Here is a 16057-nt window from a genome sequence, read left to right on the forward strand (position 1 = left end):
CCACCAGAAACATCTCTGAAGAATTCAAATTCCTGGAAACAGCCTAGAGAGCCCCTTGTCCCTTCCTGTGTGTGACTCAGAAAGGGATCAGCTCTGCCTCCCACTCTCCCAGGTTGCCCCGAGCCCTGTCCAGCCTGGGGTGTAAGTGCAGAGTTAGGCAGGGCTTCAGAGGACAGCAACAGTTTAACCCAAATTTAGTGCAGTAGCATCTTCTCTGCCCATCCTGGAGGCATCTCTTGCACTTTTTGCTGACTGTCCATGGCCAGCCCAGGTAGGCTTGGGTACAGCAGTTGGGGAGTAGCCAAAAGTTGCACCGTGACAGGAGAAACAACCCCCTCAAATGCCCAAAACTTGAGTGTGGCAGCACTACAAGTGACCTGAGAACCTCCCTGACACCCTCCTGCATTTCTGCAGAACGAGGTTAATTTTCAGTCTCTCATGCCAGGTCAACAACCACGGCCTAAAATAGATTTGTAGCTTTATTTCTGATTATTTTTACACGTAGTTTAGTGGCCCTTTTTATTTTGCATTAGGTTTAATAGCTGTACAGCCCATTACAAATACTTTGTCACCTGTCACACCCTTCATCCCAGCTCATTTATTCTGAACCATCCCCAGCCCAGGCTATAATCCATCAGAGGCAGACACTGATTATTGTAGTGTCTAATTGCACAGGCTGTGGCCTGGTGACCAGCCCTGGGCAAGGCCTGGTCTGGGAGCTGGGATCAAACACAAGGAACGTGACTGCAGGGAAGGTTTGCTGCTCCTGGGTCGCGTTCTGCTGTGCTCCATCCATCACCAGGGTACAGAGGGTGAAATATTGGTGCCTCAGCCTCACCTGCCAACAGGTGTGCAAATAATGCTGCTCCAAATGCACAGCTCCTACTGCCCGGCAGTCATAGGAGCCCAAAGTGGTTTGGGTTGGGCTAAGGAAGGGACCTTAAAGTTCCTCTCATTCCACCCCAGCCATGGGCAGGGACACCTTCCACTGTCCCAGGTTACTCCAAGTCCTGTCCAACCTGGACTTGGGCACTTCTGGATGGAATAATGCTAATTAACACCAGTAGTAACAGATTGTTTGTGCCTCACCTCCTTGCTTTAAGGGTCAGGAGTTTTTATTGTAGGTCTCTGTAAAGGATAAGCACGACTGCAGCCCTTCTGCTTTATAAAGTTCTTCTACTTTCAATATACATTTACATGCATTTGTATAAATTCAGTCAAATATAAAACTATGAATCTACCTGTGAATCCAATCCAGGGCCTTTCTCTGGCTGAAGCCTTCCTGCTCCTGGCTGCAAGAAGGGTCAGTGGGACTTTGTGCAAAGGCATGGAAAGACAGGACAAGGGGGAATGGCTTAAACTGAAGGAGAGCAGAATTAGATGGGATACTGGGAAGGAATTGTTCCCTGGCAGGGTGGGGAGGCCCTGGCACAGGGTGCCCAGAGCAGCTGGGGCTGCCTCTGGATCCCTGGCAGTGCCCAAGGCCAGGTTGGACATTGGGGCTTGGAGCAGCCTGGGACAGTGGGAGGTGTCCCTGCCCATGGCAGGGGTGGCACTGGGTGGGCTTTAAGGTCTCTGTGTTCTCTGATTTTATGATCTCACAAACACTTTCTAACTTGCTTTTTATTCTCTCAAAGTGTTGCTTTTGCCTCTGGGGATTCAAGTGAGAGGTTTTATGACTTACTCATACTTCAGAACCTAACAGGGCCCCCTAGTTAATCAGGGCTGGGGCTTTATTTTTGGCTATTCCTGCTGCTTCTCTGGCTGCTCAACCCACCCCCTCAGCATCCTCCAACAAAGCGCTTTCCTGCTAATTCCTTTCAGGGCTTAGATGGATTTGGAATCAATCTTGCTGAGAAAGTCAGCCAGACAAAGAGGTAAAATCGTGATGGGCTTAGTCATTTTTATTTTGCCTGAATCAGTGCGAAAAGTGCTTTCTCTCAGTTCTTGCACTTCAAACATAACTTTTATTCTGCTAATTTTTGACAGGAGTTTGATTTTGGGGATGCCTCACCTATGTCTTCCAGATCAATCCCCTGAATCCCCAACCCAAAGTTTAATATCATCCATTATTCAACACCTTCGGAAAGACTAACTTGAAAATGAGTAATCTCTGAGTAAGGCTGTGCAATTAATGCTGAAATACCACAAGTACAGAATAATTCCAAACAGCACTCCCCACAACTTTCCTCACAGCATCCCAAAATACCTGTGAAGTCTCTTGTTAGCAAGATTTCTCTAAGATTCAGTGGCGGATCCTGGCTCACCTTAGTGGGCATATTGCATTAAAGTGAAAAAATCTTTTTCCTGCCAATTTAACTCCACACCAGCTCTTCTTTCACTGAGCTTTTCCCACTTCAATCTATCATTTTTACCACCCTTTAATTTGCCATATCAATTATTCCATGGGTGCTGCTCCCTGTGGTGCCCAGTGCCAACCTCAGCCACACCTCACCCCCACTGTGGAAGGGGCTTCAACACACTGCAGTTTTCCTTCTCCTTGAGGTATTTTTTGGGCTGCTTTTGGACAAATCTTTCACTCTGGCAGCCTTTCCATTCTTTGTAGCTTCAATAGTCTATTTTTATTTGGAAACATTGCATTTACTGCAATCTAAAGTGGTCATTATTGCTTAGCTGCATTCACCACTGTTCTCCTCTCCCTCCCCTCTCTTCCCAACTGTTTTCCCAAGTTATCCAGCGTATCCAGGCTCTCTTATCCCTGCTTGCACTAGATACAGCACAGTTATGTTTCTTCCCCCAAGCTCAGTGTCCTCAGAGGAGTATTTAGGTTAAGAACAGTTTATTCCCGGCTGGAACTGCAGCAATTGTGAGCAGGTTCATAAGCCAGGATTCTCCTTTGCTTCAGGCAGTGACTGAAAGCTGTGATGTCTCAGATTGAATCATACCTGGCAGCAGAGGGGGATGAAGCAGCCCTGGCACCATGGCAAGGATGGACCCACGGCACTGACTCATGTTTGGGGCATGGCAGCAGCACAGGGGGTGAATAATCCTATTAACAGGCAGAAAAATGTATGGAAAAGTGGCCAAATGGTGCTTTAAACCTACAGCTCTGTGTCCAGCTGCCCCAGCACACAGGGGACGGAAAGGGCTGTGTGAGACCTGAGCAGGAATGCACTGAGGACACGGCATGGGCTCAGTAATGGGCTCTCAGTCACGGGCTCAGCCATGGGCTCAGTCATGGGCTCTCAGTCATGGGCTCAGTCATGGGCTCAGTCATGGGCTCTCAGTCATGGGCTCTCAGCCATGGGCTCAGTCATGGGCTCAGCCATGGGCTCAGCCATGGGCTCAGTCATGGGCTCTCAGCCATGGGCTCAGCCATGGGCTCAGCCATGGGCTCTCAGCCATGGGCTCAGTCATGGGCTCAGCCATGGGCTCTCAGCCATGGGCTCAGTCATGGGCTCAGCCATGGGCTCAGCCATGGGCTCAGCCATGGGCTCTCAGCCATGGGCTCAGCCATGGGCTCAGCCATGGGCTCAGCCATGGGCTCAGCCATGGGCTCTCAGCCATGGGCTCAGCCATGGGCTCAGCCATGGGCTCTCAGCCATGGGCTCTCAGCCATGGGCTCAGTCATGGGCTCAGCCATGGGCTCAGTCATGGGCTCTCAGCCATGGGCTCTCAGCCATGGGCTCTCAGCCATGGGCTCAGCCATGGGCTCAGCCATGGGCTCTCAGCCATGGGCTCAGCCATGGGCTCAGCCATGGGCTCAGCCATGGGCTCTCAGCCATGGGCTCAGCCATGGGCTCTCAGCCATGGGCTCAGCCATGGGCTCAGCCATGGGCTCTCAGCCATGGGCTCAGCCATGGGCTCAGCCATGGGCTCTCAGCCATGGGCTCTCAGCCATGGGCTCAGTCATGGGCTCTCAGCCATGGGCTCAGCCATGGGCTCAGCCATGGGCTCTCAGCCATGGGCTCTCAGCCATGGACTCTGCCCTCTCTTCTCAGGAGCCCCACCTGAGCAAGGCCATTTCCCAGAATCCCAGAATCACTGAGCTTGGAAAAGCCCTCTGAGGTCACTGAGTCCAAGCTGTGCCCAATCCCCACCTTGTCCCCAGCCCAGAGCACTGAGTGCCATGTCCAGGCCTTCCTTGGACACCTCCAGGGATGGGCACTCCACCTCCTCACCCTTCCTCACCACATCTACATTTCTCACCACTCCAGCCTGGGACAGGTGTTTTTCCTGGGAATGTTTGCACAGGTACCAGGCTGACTTTATCCTGGTCAAAAGCTACTTGGTACTTAAACAGCAACAACAAATATTTAGAGTACATTCAGCTCTACAAGAATTCCCTCCTTAAATAATGAGTCTGTTTATTTTTATGTAAGGTTTTTCAGAGAATCCCAGAAGGGTTTGGGTTGGAAGAGGCCATCAAGATCATCCCATTCCAAACCCCTGCCATGGGCAGGGACACCTTCCACTAGCCCAGGCTTTTGCAAAGGAATCCATGAATAACTATTCCTATTCCAATGATGTAGGAAACAAAGATTTTCCTTGTAAGTAGAAGAAGATCCCTCTGACAAGTCTTTCCCCTGTGGCTCTGGCCTCACAAACAGATGGGAATGCAGCTGTCCAGGCATTATAGTTGTATAGCAACTGTATTTATTTGGATTTTGGGGTGGGAAAATGTAGAGGTTTGGTCCAAAATACTCATTACTGTTTATCTGCTGTGAGATAAGAATTAGGAGAAATGCAAAACAGGCACCAAACTTGAAAGAATATAAAGAAGTTTATTAACAGACCTAAAAGAAGAAAAAAAAAAATTATACTACCTTCAGAACTCTCCTCCTCCCCCCACCTTCCTCCCTTCTCCCACTGACAATGTTCAAAGACAACCCTTAAGATGTTCAGTCTGTTTACCACTTCCATAATAACCTTGTTCAGTCCATTTAGAAAGAGAAGTCTCTTCTTGCTCATGCTATGAAAACATTATCACAACGAGACAGCCGCCCACTTCCAAATATTGTTCAGTCCATTTAGGAAGAGGAGTCTCTCTGCCTGCGTGTGAGTCCCTTCCCCTGACTTGCAGCTTTTCCCGCAACTGCTTTCGAGGGTCCACTCTTGAAGTTTTCTGGTGTACAATTTTAAGGTTGAGCCGTTCAGAAAAACAGAGGCCCTTCTCCTTCCCTGGGAGCAGAGGGTCTTCATCATCTTCATCTTTAGGACTATCTCTGGGAGCATCTCTAGGGACTGAGGTTTTCTCCTTTCCCATTTGGAGCAAAAGTCCTCATCTGGTTTATCTCTCCCTGTCCAAACTTCTCATGAAATTACAGCTGCGTCAGCATCTGCCTATCTCAGCGCAGGTGCTTTTGCTTACGAGTTGAACACTCCACCCCCCATATCTTCATGAAATTACAACAGGATACTCTGATATATCATAGCTTCACAACAGAATTTCAGCTTTAAGCATCTCCTCTCTCTCTTCCCTCAGGTTTTCAGCTCTTTGTTGGGGTCCCTCCCCTGCCGTGTAGCCCTGGGAGAGGGGCCCTGAGGGCACAGACACGGGGTTCCCCTGCCCCTGCTCAGCCTCGTTCCCATTGGTTGGTTTGTGTTCCCTGCGCGGGCAGAAGGACCCTTGGTCCCGTGACTGAAACAGTTCCTCAGCAGAGCCCCGGCCATGCGGCTGGAGAAATAAACATCTCTCTGAAACAGCTATCAAGAATCTGTCTGTCCGTATATATTTCCTTTCCACGGGACTCCTGGTTTGATATATGCGTGTTGCAGGATCCCCACTGCAACAAATGGTGGAGATTTGTGAGCAGAACGATCCCCGATCCCTAAGCGACTGATTTGTGTGAGTAAACCCTGGAAACTTTGGATTCCTCTTCTTGGTTTTGCTTTGCTATTCCATATCTAAACTATGGAGGAACCGTGGGAAGACTCTTGGCTCTCAGAGCCGCATATGGACATTTATCTTAAACTTAAAATGATTCTTGAACAACGATTTGTGAATTTTAGCTTGATTCAAGCTCAAAAAGAACTGAAACACTTCCTGGCATGGTTGTTTAAGAACTTTTTCTATGTTTCTTGGGATTTAATTCTTACCAAGGGCTTTTGGAAAACCGTTTGGACACAGTTAATACTGGAGTCAAAATATATGCCGATGGAAGAATATTTTCGTGAATATTATTTAGTTACCGAGACTGTTGAGCAATGTCAGCTGTGTCCTGGTGAAGGGAAGCGTGGCGCAGGGACCGTGCGGCCCAGGCCACGTGCACCGAGCGCTCTGAGAGCAGCAGCGAGGCAGTTCCCGCACGCGGGCGGAGCCACGCGAGCCGCAGTGTCGGTGGCGGAGCGAGGCGCGGCGGGAGCAGCGGGACCCGGCGGGACCCGCACAGCGCAGCACAGTGCGTGGTGGAGCGAGCCCCGGGAACGCCCGACCGAGAGGGGCGGCGTGCGGGCGGCGGCTGGCGGCGATGGCGGTGGAACGGAGCCGCGCCCAGCCGAGACGCGCGCTGGAGCGGGGCGCGGGGGGGTCGTCGCTCGGGGGCCCGGCCGAGACGTGGGTGCAGCGCCCGGCAGCGGCAGCGAAGCTGCGACCAGAGGAGGCGACGCACGGAGAACTGAGCGGCGTGGCCCGGCCCGGCCCGCGCAGCCCCGAACGCGACCCCGGGAAGAGCGCGCAGGCACCAGCAGCCCCGAGAATTCCAACACGGGAGCGACCGAAGGAGAGAGCAAAGACGCAGCGAGACAGAAAACAGCAGCCACTCGAAAAAAGGAAAAGATCATAGCAACTAAGACCTTAGGGATAGTAAAATGGTATAATGTTAAGCAAAATTATGGTTTTATAACAAGGTATGACAACCAGCAAGACATATTCGTGCATAGAACTGCTATTAAAAAGAATAACCCTGAAAAATGCATCCCAAGCTTGGGAGATGGAGAAGTGGTGGAATTTAATATTGTACTAGGGAGAAAAGGGTTACAAGCATCGCAGGTCACTGGGCCTGATGGTGTTCCTGTAAAAGGCAGTATATATGCAAAAAATCGTAGTCATGTTAGACAGTATCTCCATTGTAAGCCCCCCCTACAGTTTCCCTTTCCTAATCCCACCTTTCCCTTTTACCCTATGTCCTATTACCCCCAGTGTATTCCCAATCCGTTTTTTCACCCATGGTTTCCCTCACAAAACCATGCTTTTGCCAATTGTTTCCCCAAAAATCCCTTTCCAATGCCGAGTGGGGGATGAAAAGGGGGAGGGAAGAAGTTAAACCCTCTCCTGCCTCAGTTTCCCCACAAAGCATGCTCAGAGAATTCTGTCTCCCTTCTGTCAGCCCTAAGATGTTCCAGAGAATCTGTTTGGACATTTAAAGACTCAGGAGGGTGGCTTGTTTTGTTTTGAAACTGTTCTTGTTATGTTTATCCAGTTGTTTTCATTCTCCTTTTATTAAAATAAAACGGGTGAGGTGTTGGGGTCCCTCCCCTGCCGTGTAGCCCTGGGAGAGGGGCCCTGAGGGCACAGACACGGGGTTCCCCTGCCCCTGCTCAGCCTCGTTCCCATTGGTTGGTTTGTGTTCCCTGCGCGGGCAGAAGGACCCTTGGTCCCGTGACTGAAACAGTTCCTCAGCAGAGCCCCGGCCATGCGGCTGGAGAAATAAACATCTCTCTGAAACAGCTATCAAGAATCTGTCTGTCCGTATATATTTCCTTTCCACGGGACTCCTGGTTTGATATATGCGTGTTGCAGGATCCCCACTGCAACAGCTCTTCACAGCATTAAAAGGGTTACTCTCACCTCGGCCTTGCAGCTTTGCAGCTGGAATGTTGAATTTTTCTTATCGAAGTGGAGAGGGGGGAGAGCCGAGCCGCTCCGGCTGCCCACGGCAAGGCAGTGGGGGGGGTTCCATGGCTGGAACAGATCCATCGGCTCCAGGATGGCCGTGGCCTGGCCCGGCCTGGCCCAAGCAGGGCCTGGCCGGGCCCACTGGCCCCCACTTGGGGCCCGCAGCCACCTGTGCCAGCGCCGGAAACGAGAGAGAGCTTGGAGGGGGAGTTTGCCTATTCTTAAATGTGGATAACAGAGGTGATCACAACTTTAAGTGGCTTAGAGAATTGTCCATATTCAAACTGGCCAGCTGATAGGTTCTATCAGTTCCCAGAGGAAACTGTAAGCACCCCTTAGCAAGGACGTCCCTTCCGGGACTATGCTTGCTAACCTATGACAGAAAATTAAGCCAGGACTGAAAATACCAACCTAACTCATGGATTTGATGGAATAGAGAGACCAGAGCATGTTCAGGGAAGAAATTAGACCTGCACCTCCAGTAGTTTTGGAGTAACACAGGAAAGGAGAGGGTTAAATATAATATCTCTGGCTTTCAACTTTGTGTGATAGCTCCAGAAAGGGCTGGGTGACCTCTGTGGAGAGGCTGCAGCAATGTGTCACCACTAACACTACCAGTGCTGAGGGAAAGGTGGCAGTTTAAGTGCCTTTAACAGGGGTAAAACCTCTAACCTGCTGTGCAGCCCGAGTGCTCCTGCTCAGCCAGCAGACAAAACAACTTCTGGGAGAGAAATTTCCTCACTGGGGACTGCAGAGCTTCCCTGCTATTATCAGCTGAAGAAAAACAAACCCGTTTGGGGCTAAGTGGGCAAATTATGGAAATCAGCACAGTGTCATCAGTGCGAGGAGAGCTTAAATGCTGTGGTACCTGTGACAGTGCCGCGTGTAAAACAGTTCCCAGCAGTCAGCAGCCAGGGTTATCCCACTCTAGAGCATCAGCAATAGCTGGAATAGTGGCTGCTAGCTGATGGACCAGAGAAGGGAAACTGAGGCACAAGGAAGAATCAGCAGCTCTGCTGGACGTCATGGTGTGGATGCCCAGTGTGGCTCTGTGCTGGTTCTGGGGAGAATTTTTTTTTTTGGTTTTCTTTCCTTGGCTCAAGGACAAAGCTCCTTGGAAGCTGCAACGCCCTGGGAAAGGCAGGGATCCACAGATCCACTGCACACCAGCCCAAATTCTGCCCTGACTGAGGGTTTTCAGCTGAGGGGTGGGATGCTGGGGAGCCCATGTGACACAGCTGTCTCATTTAGCTGATAACAATCTACACCTTATCTGGCTTCCTTTACAAATGGAGGGAGTACAATTTCCAGGGAGGTTTGCTCTGGTCCCGCTGGTTTTGCAATTTCATGGTAGGATTATCAGAAACCGCTCAAAGAGATGAAGTTGCAGAAACTTCAGTGCTTTTAATCCCCATTTCTGTCACCAAAGGTACCACTCGTTCTGTGCGCGCCAAACTCTGCGAGCGAATGAATGTCTGGGAGAAATGGATTTCAATGGCTCAAGTGCACCAGGGTTCCAGAAACAGGGCCAAGCATTTTGTGATCCAGGCAGGCCCATTCCTGATGTCCAGACCTCACCATGGACCAGGCAGTGGGACATGGTGAAACATCAAATACACACACAAGGAAAAGGAGTGTTTGAAGCAGAAATAATCACTAAATGTCTGAAAATTCACTCATTTCTGTGAGAAACTTGGTGCAGAACTTCATCCCAACCAGGTTCTCTATTCCCAGTGTAAATCATAGGGATGGGAATTAAAATCAGGTGCTGCTCAAAGGCACACTATTGATTTTTACACTACATTTTGCAGCAGAGGATCCTTGTTTGCCAGCCAATCTTTCCCCATTTAACAAGAGATAAGTTTAATAAGAGAATTTTAATAAAAGATTCCTTGCAGGCACCACCATAAAGAGGGATTTGGGATCCTCATGTTTTGGTCACAGCCATGGGAGAGCTGAATTCATTACCAAATACCAAACAATTATATTTTTTTCTGAAGCATCTTGTAAAGAAAATGGATCTTATTGGTGATGACATCAGGATGTCCTGAAGAAGAGTCAGGAGTTATTGTAGGGAAAGTAGGCAGAATGTTTTTATTTGTTTGAGCTGCCTCTAGTGGGAGCTGGGAGCAGAGCCTGGGGAGGGTCGTTGTGTACCTGGGTCACTTGAGTTTGGATACAGCCAATAAAACCAGTTATTGGGAAGGCAATTAGGCTCCTTTCCATATTATCGTGTGGTGTAAAGAGCAAGGACAGGCTGCTCTCATCTTTCTGATGTTTTCCATCTCTTCTAACAAGAGCATTACAGCAGATGCTGTCAAGAATTTTAATAAAACAAATTGCCTTTCTGACTCACTTGATCCATTCCTTCTGGTCTTTAGAGGCTAAAAATACATCAGGAGCTCTAGGTGAAGGAAGTTACTCTTCTCCCCAGCCCCTTCCTCCCCATCCCTCTCTCTCAGTGTATTTTTAGCCTCTGAACTAACTGCGTGCTCTGGAGTTTTAACTCTTGCAGGAAACCCAAAACACAAAGACCCTAAAATGAATAAAGATATGAGATCATAGAATAATAAAATGTCTTGGGTTGGAAGGGACCTTACAGCTCATCTCATCCTACGGGCAGGGACACCTTCCACTGTCCCAGGCTGCTCCAAGCCCCAATGTCCAACCTGGCCTTGGGCACTGCCAGGAATCCAGGGGCAGCCACAGGACTCTGGAAATTCCATTCCAGGGCCTTCCCACCCTCATTCCTTCCCAATATCCCATCCAGCCCTGCCCTCTGGCAGTGGGAAGCCATTCCCTGTGTCCTGTCCTTCCATCCCTTGTCCCAAGTCCCTCTCCAGCTCTCCTGGAGCCCCTTCAGGCACTGGAAGGCTGCAACAAGACAGAAAAATCATTTTTGCAGTCCCAAAACATATAGCAAGGAACACGTGTGCCCTCAAGAATAAAAGCAGCAGGAAGTGCTGAGCAGCTGCACCTGATCCACCAGGAAAAGCTGGAGGAGCTTCCTGGGGGAGAGGAGATGGAGCTGAGAGCAGGAAGGTATGGAAAAACTCCAGCCTTTGAAACTCATGAGTTGAAGTCCCCATGGGGTGTTTTAGTGCAAAAATACCTTGCTGGCTCTTTACTCTGCGCTGACCTGGGGTGTTTAGCACCTTCCTAGCACTGAGGTAGGGTTTCCATACCTCTGATGCTCTGGCTCACATTTGTGGGTGGTACTTTTCCTCCAAAAGATGGATAACTCTTAATTACAGTGCCCTTATCTGTTTTGATAGGGGTTGTTCTTATTTGCTGTGATTGAGGTACTTGAAGATGCTTCTCTTTTTGAGGTGTGTGTTTTTCCTTGCATACTCTGCACTTGTAGAAAGCCTTTGTGTAAATAAGAGATTTGTGGAGCCTGATAGTTTTTGGATGCAAATAAGGTCACCCAACCACCTAAATTCTGCTGTGTCTGGGTTTTTTTTAGTGTCCCAGGGATGGTTTTTACCACAGAGGGAGCTGTAGTTGTAAAACTGTGCCTGATTTTCTTTCCATCTCCACTTCTGGAGAGATTCCCTCTTGCAAAGATGAGGCTACAAACTTGCCCAAGCACAGAGTTGTGACCAGCTCTGAGTGCAGCCTTTGGGAAGAAAGAATAAATGACTTTTTGGGCCAGACTTGCTGGTTTTCCTCCTCTGCACGAGTCTTCCCTGCTCCAGGGACAGGGTGGGTGAGAGGCTGGGGACAAGCAGGCCACCATTAAGATGTTTTTTGTGTCTCTCTTTCCCTGAGGAAGGCGAGCAGAGGCCGATCTGTGGTAATCTTCTGCAATAAACTCAGTTATGTTGTAGTAACATGCAGCTAACACAGTTTTGGGGGGAAATACAAATTTGATGCTGTTTTGCAGAGCTGATCTATTCCCGCATACTCACAAAATATCTTCTAATGAAAATTCTCATTCCAAACACAAATAGTGCTTTGAGCCACCCAGCTTTGTGTTTTAAGTCCCCTTGGGGACTCTGGCACCTTGTTCTGTGAGGGGAAACACTAGCTTCCATGGCAAGAAATTAATTTTAGGGTAGCTTATTATGCACCACAGGCCTTTTTAATAGTGGTCATAAAGCTGGAAGCAAAGGAAAAGAGACATGGCTCCTGCTTGATTTAAAGCACTTAGGTTGTTATGGATTATTTATAATTTTATCCTCAGCATGGAAGGTAAAACTTGCAATCCATGGCCAGCCGTATCTCACCAGGATTTGAAACCTGCAGCTGCAAACATTGGGGGGGTTTATTTTTCTTTTTTACACACTAAAATGTGATCTATGGTTGTTTCTAACTTCATAAAGGTACTGATTTGGGACTTTTTAGTGTCATAAAACCTGTGAAGCAGAGACTCCTGGAATGTGAAACACTGACACAGTGCCTCTGGAGCACCAAAGGCAAAGCTGGCTGATGAGGATGGGTTATTTGTGGGGATGTGGTGCCTGGAGTCACAAACACCGCAGGATTTAGTGGCACACACAGAAAAATTCTCCGAACTTTCAGAACCTTGTGTGGAACTCACAAGGCTCCTCTCTTTGGGGGAGAAAAATAAAAGGGGGGAGGTGGAAATGCTACTTTGGAGGAGGAAATACTCGGCTTTTAACTCATAATATTTATCTGCAAAGGGTTGCAGTGCTGATAAAAGGACAAGTAACTGTTATTGACAGAGTGTTTGCATCTTGCTTGATCATTCAGCTCCATAAGTGCTGCAGGAAATCACCAGCTTGGAGCATCCTGCTTATGCAAATGCTGCTGGAGGAGCCCCTTTCCACATGCAACCAATGCCTGAATCCAAGGATTCACCCAAAAAGCACCATGGGAATACAGGATTTAACAGAAAGTTCTAGCCAGGCACTTGCTGCTGGAACCACAGACTTCCCAAACTTTTGATGAAGTGTCATATCCTTTAAAGCTGTGTCATGCAGTGTAAATAAATAACAATGTCCAAACCAACACTCCTGCAAATCTTTGGATGCAGACCCGAAGTGCAGTACAGGCTGTGAACTTGCTTTATATTTCCCTTTGATGATTCAAATGAGCAACAGGGAAAAACTTTCTTTTTCAGACTTACCTACATTTTCCTGCAGATTTATGTTTATTGCTTTTCCACCTTCAGCTGGCAGAAATGAGGTTAGGCTCTCATTACCCACTTCAGCTTTTAATATGCTGTAGAAAGTCATCTGAAAGTGCCAAAATTAGCACTGTCATGCTCCGTGTTGCCCGTTTCACTGCAGCACAGAGCTGTGATAGCCTCAGTAATGTACCTGTGGTGCCTGTGACCAGCACAGTCTGGGCTCTGTTTGCCTCAGCCTTCACACGCATACAAATCCATTCTACACGTCCTTTTCTGCCCAGAACACACACATTTGGAGCATCAGCCATTTCCAGACAGGCAGCAGAAATAAAGCAGCGAATTTTCCCCCTTCTCTCCCCCTTATGCAAATGCAAACGACTGAGGAAGGATAAAAACCCAGCCCGGCAAACGCAGCCCCAGCACCATCCACACTGCAGCAGCCAGCGCGATTCTGTACTTACAGCTCGGAGCAGGGAAATGTCTCAGGATCTTTACAATTTTCTCCAGGACTGTGTGGAGCTCTCAGCAAGGCAGAGTGTTCAGCGAGGCAGAACGGAGCCGTATGGAAGATCTATGCAGCTGGGAGATAATGGAACTGTTTTCCCAGCTGGGACTAGGAGCCCTTTATCCGCTGAGCATTGCGTTTCTCTTCCCTGGTATTAAGCGTGAAATGCACTGCCTTCCCCGTGCTGCTCGAGCTAGGACCCACACAATTAGTGCCTCAATCAGATAAACAGCTCCTACAGTTTATGCATATCCCTGTCTGGAAATTTGGGATGTATAAAAATTAGCTCTGCCTGGCTCATCCTTCAAGAAAGCTGAGCGAGCGAAAGCGCAGCTGTCAGAGCGGAGCATGAAAGATTAAATGTGCTCTTGCTGTTCCTCTCGTACAAATATGAGCTCCTGTCAGGTAATCACAAACCTCTCTCCTCAAAAACTGGGTCACTACACGGGATTAGGTTTAGAACAGGAGTGGAAACAGTTTTGTTTGGTCCTGGTCCCCATAATCGCGTCCTGAGCTCTGTAAGGTTCACTCAAGGGGTGGGAGTTGTCACTTGAATCACATCCCAGCACTCACAGACCTCCTGAAGCACTTAACTGCCCCTTCCTATGTTACCAAACAAATTTAAAAAAAAAAGGAGGGGACACTTGCTTGTCTAAAGTGGCACAGACATAAATTCTGATATGAACTTCAAACCTTTTTAGATTTCCATTTTCCCTCTTGGGACTGCTTCAGCAGAGAAAAGGCAGAGTCAGGCAGGGGAGAGTCTTTCTGATAGTGAGGAAAAGTTACTTAGATTCATCACTGAATCCCAGAGTGGTTTGGGATGGAAGGGACCTCAAAGCCCATCCAGTGCCACCCCTGCCATGGGCAGGGACACCTCCCACTGTCCCAGGCTGCTCCAAGCCCCAATGTCCAACCTGGCCTTGGGCACTGCCAGGGATCCAGGGGCAGCCACAGCTGCTCTGGGAATTCCATTTCAGGGCCTTCCCACCCTCACAGCCAAGAATTCCTTTCCAATATCCCATCTAGCCCTGCCCTCTGGCAGTGGGAAGCCATTCCCTGTGTCCTGGCCCTTCATCCCTTGGCACAAGTGTCCCTCCAACTCTCCCGGAGATTTCTCTTATGACGTTGGAAGCACCTCAGCTGTCCTGGGCTGCTCTTGCTTTGTGAAATGGGAACAACAGGACATGGGAACTCCTGGAATGCCCACACAGGTGCCCAGCAGCCCCTGCCAGCCTCATTCAGAGCTCTCAGAGCCTCCTTCTCATTAACATAAACAATTTTACACTTCCATCCTGCGCACTTCTCAAATGAGTTTTACTGACAATTAATTAAGCCTTGCAGCACCTTCTAAAGGAGATAGGCATTATAATTAGCAGCTCTATTTTTAATTAGGAATAAAATTTAAAATGGAATTTTAGGTATTTCCTCATTAAATTTTCTTTTAAATAATTACAGGGCTTTTTCTAAGTGGTATCAAGAGTAAATAGACTAAAAGTTGCTCGCAACAGATTAACCCAAGCTTCTCGTATCCAATTTTAAAAGTTTATTAAAAATTGAGCCTTTTCTATGTCAAAATAAAATAATTTCTTTATGCATTTCTTGTCTAACAAGACTGGGAACAGAATTTTTCAGTTGCTGACAAAATTAATACTGTTAAAACTTTTCCATTTCCAACTGAGAATGGAAAAAAAAAAATTAGAAACCTCTCTTCAAAAGGTTAATTGGTCATTTCAAGATCTCTGTGGAGCCAGGCTGGGAGAGGTGGGGGTGCTTACCTGGAGAAGGCTCCAGGGAGATCTTAGAGCACCTTCCAGAGCCTAAAGAGGCTCCAGGAGAGCTGGAGAGGGACTGGGGACAAGGGATGGAGGGACAGGACGGGGGGAATGACTTCCCAGTGCCAGAGGGCAGGGCTGGATGGGAGATTGGGAAGAAATTGTTCCCTGTGAGGGTGGGGAGGCCCTGAAATGGAATTTCCAGAGAAACTGTGGCTGCCCCTGGATCCCTGGCAGTGTCCAAGGCCAGGCTGGACATTGGGGCTTGGATCAGCCTGGGACAGTGGGAGGTGTCCCTGCCCATGGCAGGGGTGGCACTGGGTGGGCTTTAAGGTCTCTCCCAACCCAAACCTTTCTATGGTCTCAGTTTTTTCATTCAAGAAAGACTGTAACACTTCAAGGGCTGAATTTTGAACTTCTGAACATCTGAATTTTCTTTTTATCAGAACTTGTTAAGTTCTGATTCAGATTTTTCTGAACTATCTTATACCCTATTAAAGATTTGACCCATATCTTTGAGAAACGACACAGGAAGTGATAAATTTGAATATTAAAACAGTCTTTTCCTAGAGGTCAGGATAAAACATTTGCATGCTACCCAAATGTTGTGGGTTTGCCCAATACTCTGTCAAAACAAAAATTTGTTGAGATTGACATTTCTTTGTCAAATATTTTGCTTTTAAGAATCATGATATTCTGTCAGAAAAAAACCCCCACATTTAAAAAAAAAGAAACAAAACCAAAGCAAACACTGATGATCAAAAAACCCCAACTGAACCTCTGTAACCTTGTTGTGCTTCCAGCTGTCAGAAATCCCGCAAACAAAACTTTTCCACCTTTAAGGAAGGGAGTTTTGACAGTGTCAAGGCACGGACAATTCCTGC

The 16057-nt window shown here is 48.2% G+C and overlaps 1 protein-coding gene across 4 annotated transcripts in view; it reads right to left on the bottom strand.

Annotated features, from left to right (window-relative positions):
* Positions 1 to 13908, bottom strand: part of CNTN6 (contactin 6) — a 128813-nt gene extending 114905 nt beyond the window's left edge. For 3 of the 4 annotated variants that reach the window (XM_048315699.1, XM_048315698.1, XM_048315696.1), the window contains exon 1: positions 13355 to 13908. The gene's annotated coding sequence lies outside the window, so the exon portion shown is untranslated. Of the gene's footprint in view, positions 1 to 12890; positions 13000 to 13354 lie in introns of all 4 variants that reach the window. The other variant, XM_048315697.1, reaches the window with a different exon arrangement.
* Between the last annotated feature and the right edge of the window lie 2149 nt (positions 13909 to 16057).

Source organism: Corvus hawaiiensis, chromosome 11 (genome assembly GCF_020740725.1).
Source record: "Corvus hawaiiensis isolate bCorHaw1 chromosome 11, bCorHaw1.pri.cur, whole genome shotgun sequence".
Taxonomy (NCBI): domain Eukaryota; kingdom Metazoa; phylum Chordata; class Aves; order Passeriformes; family Corvidae; genus Corvus; species Corvus hawaiiensis.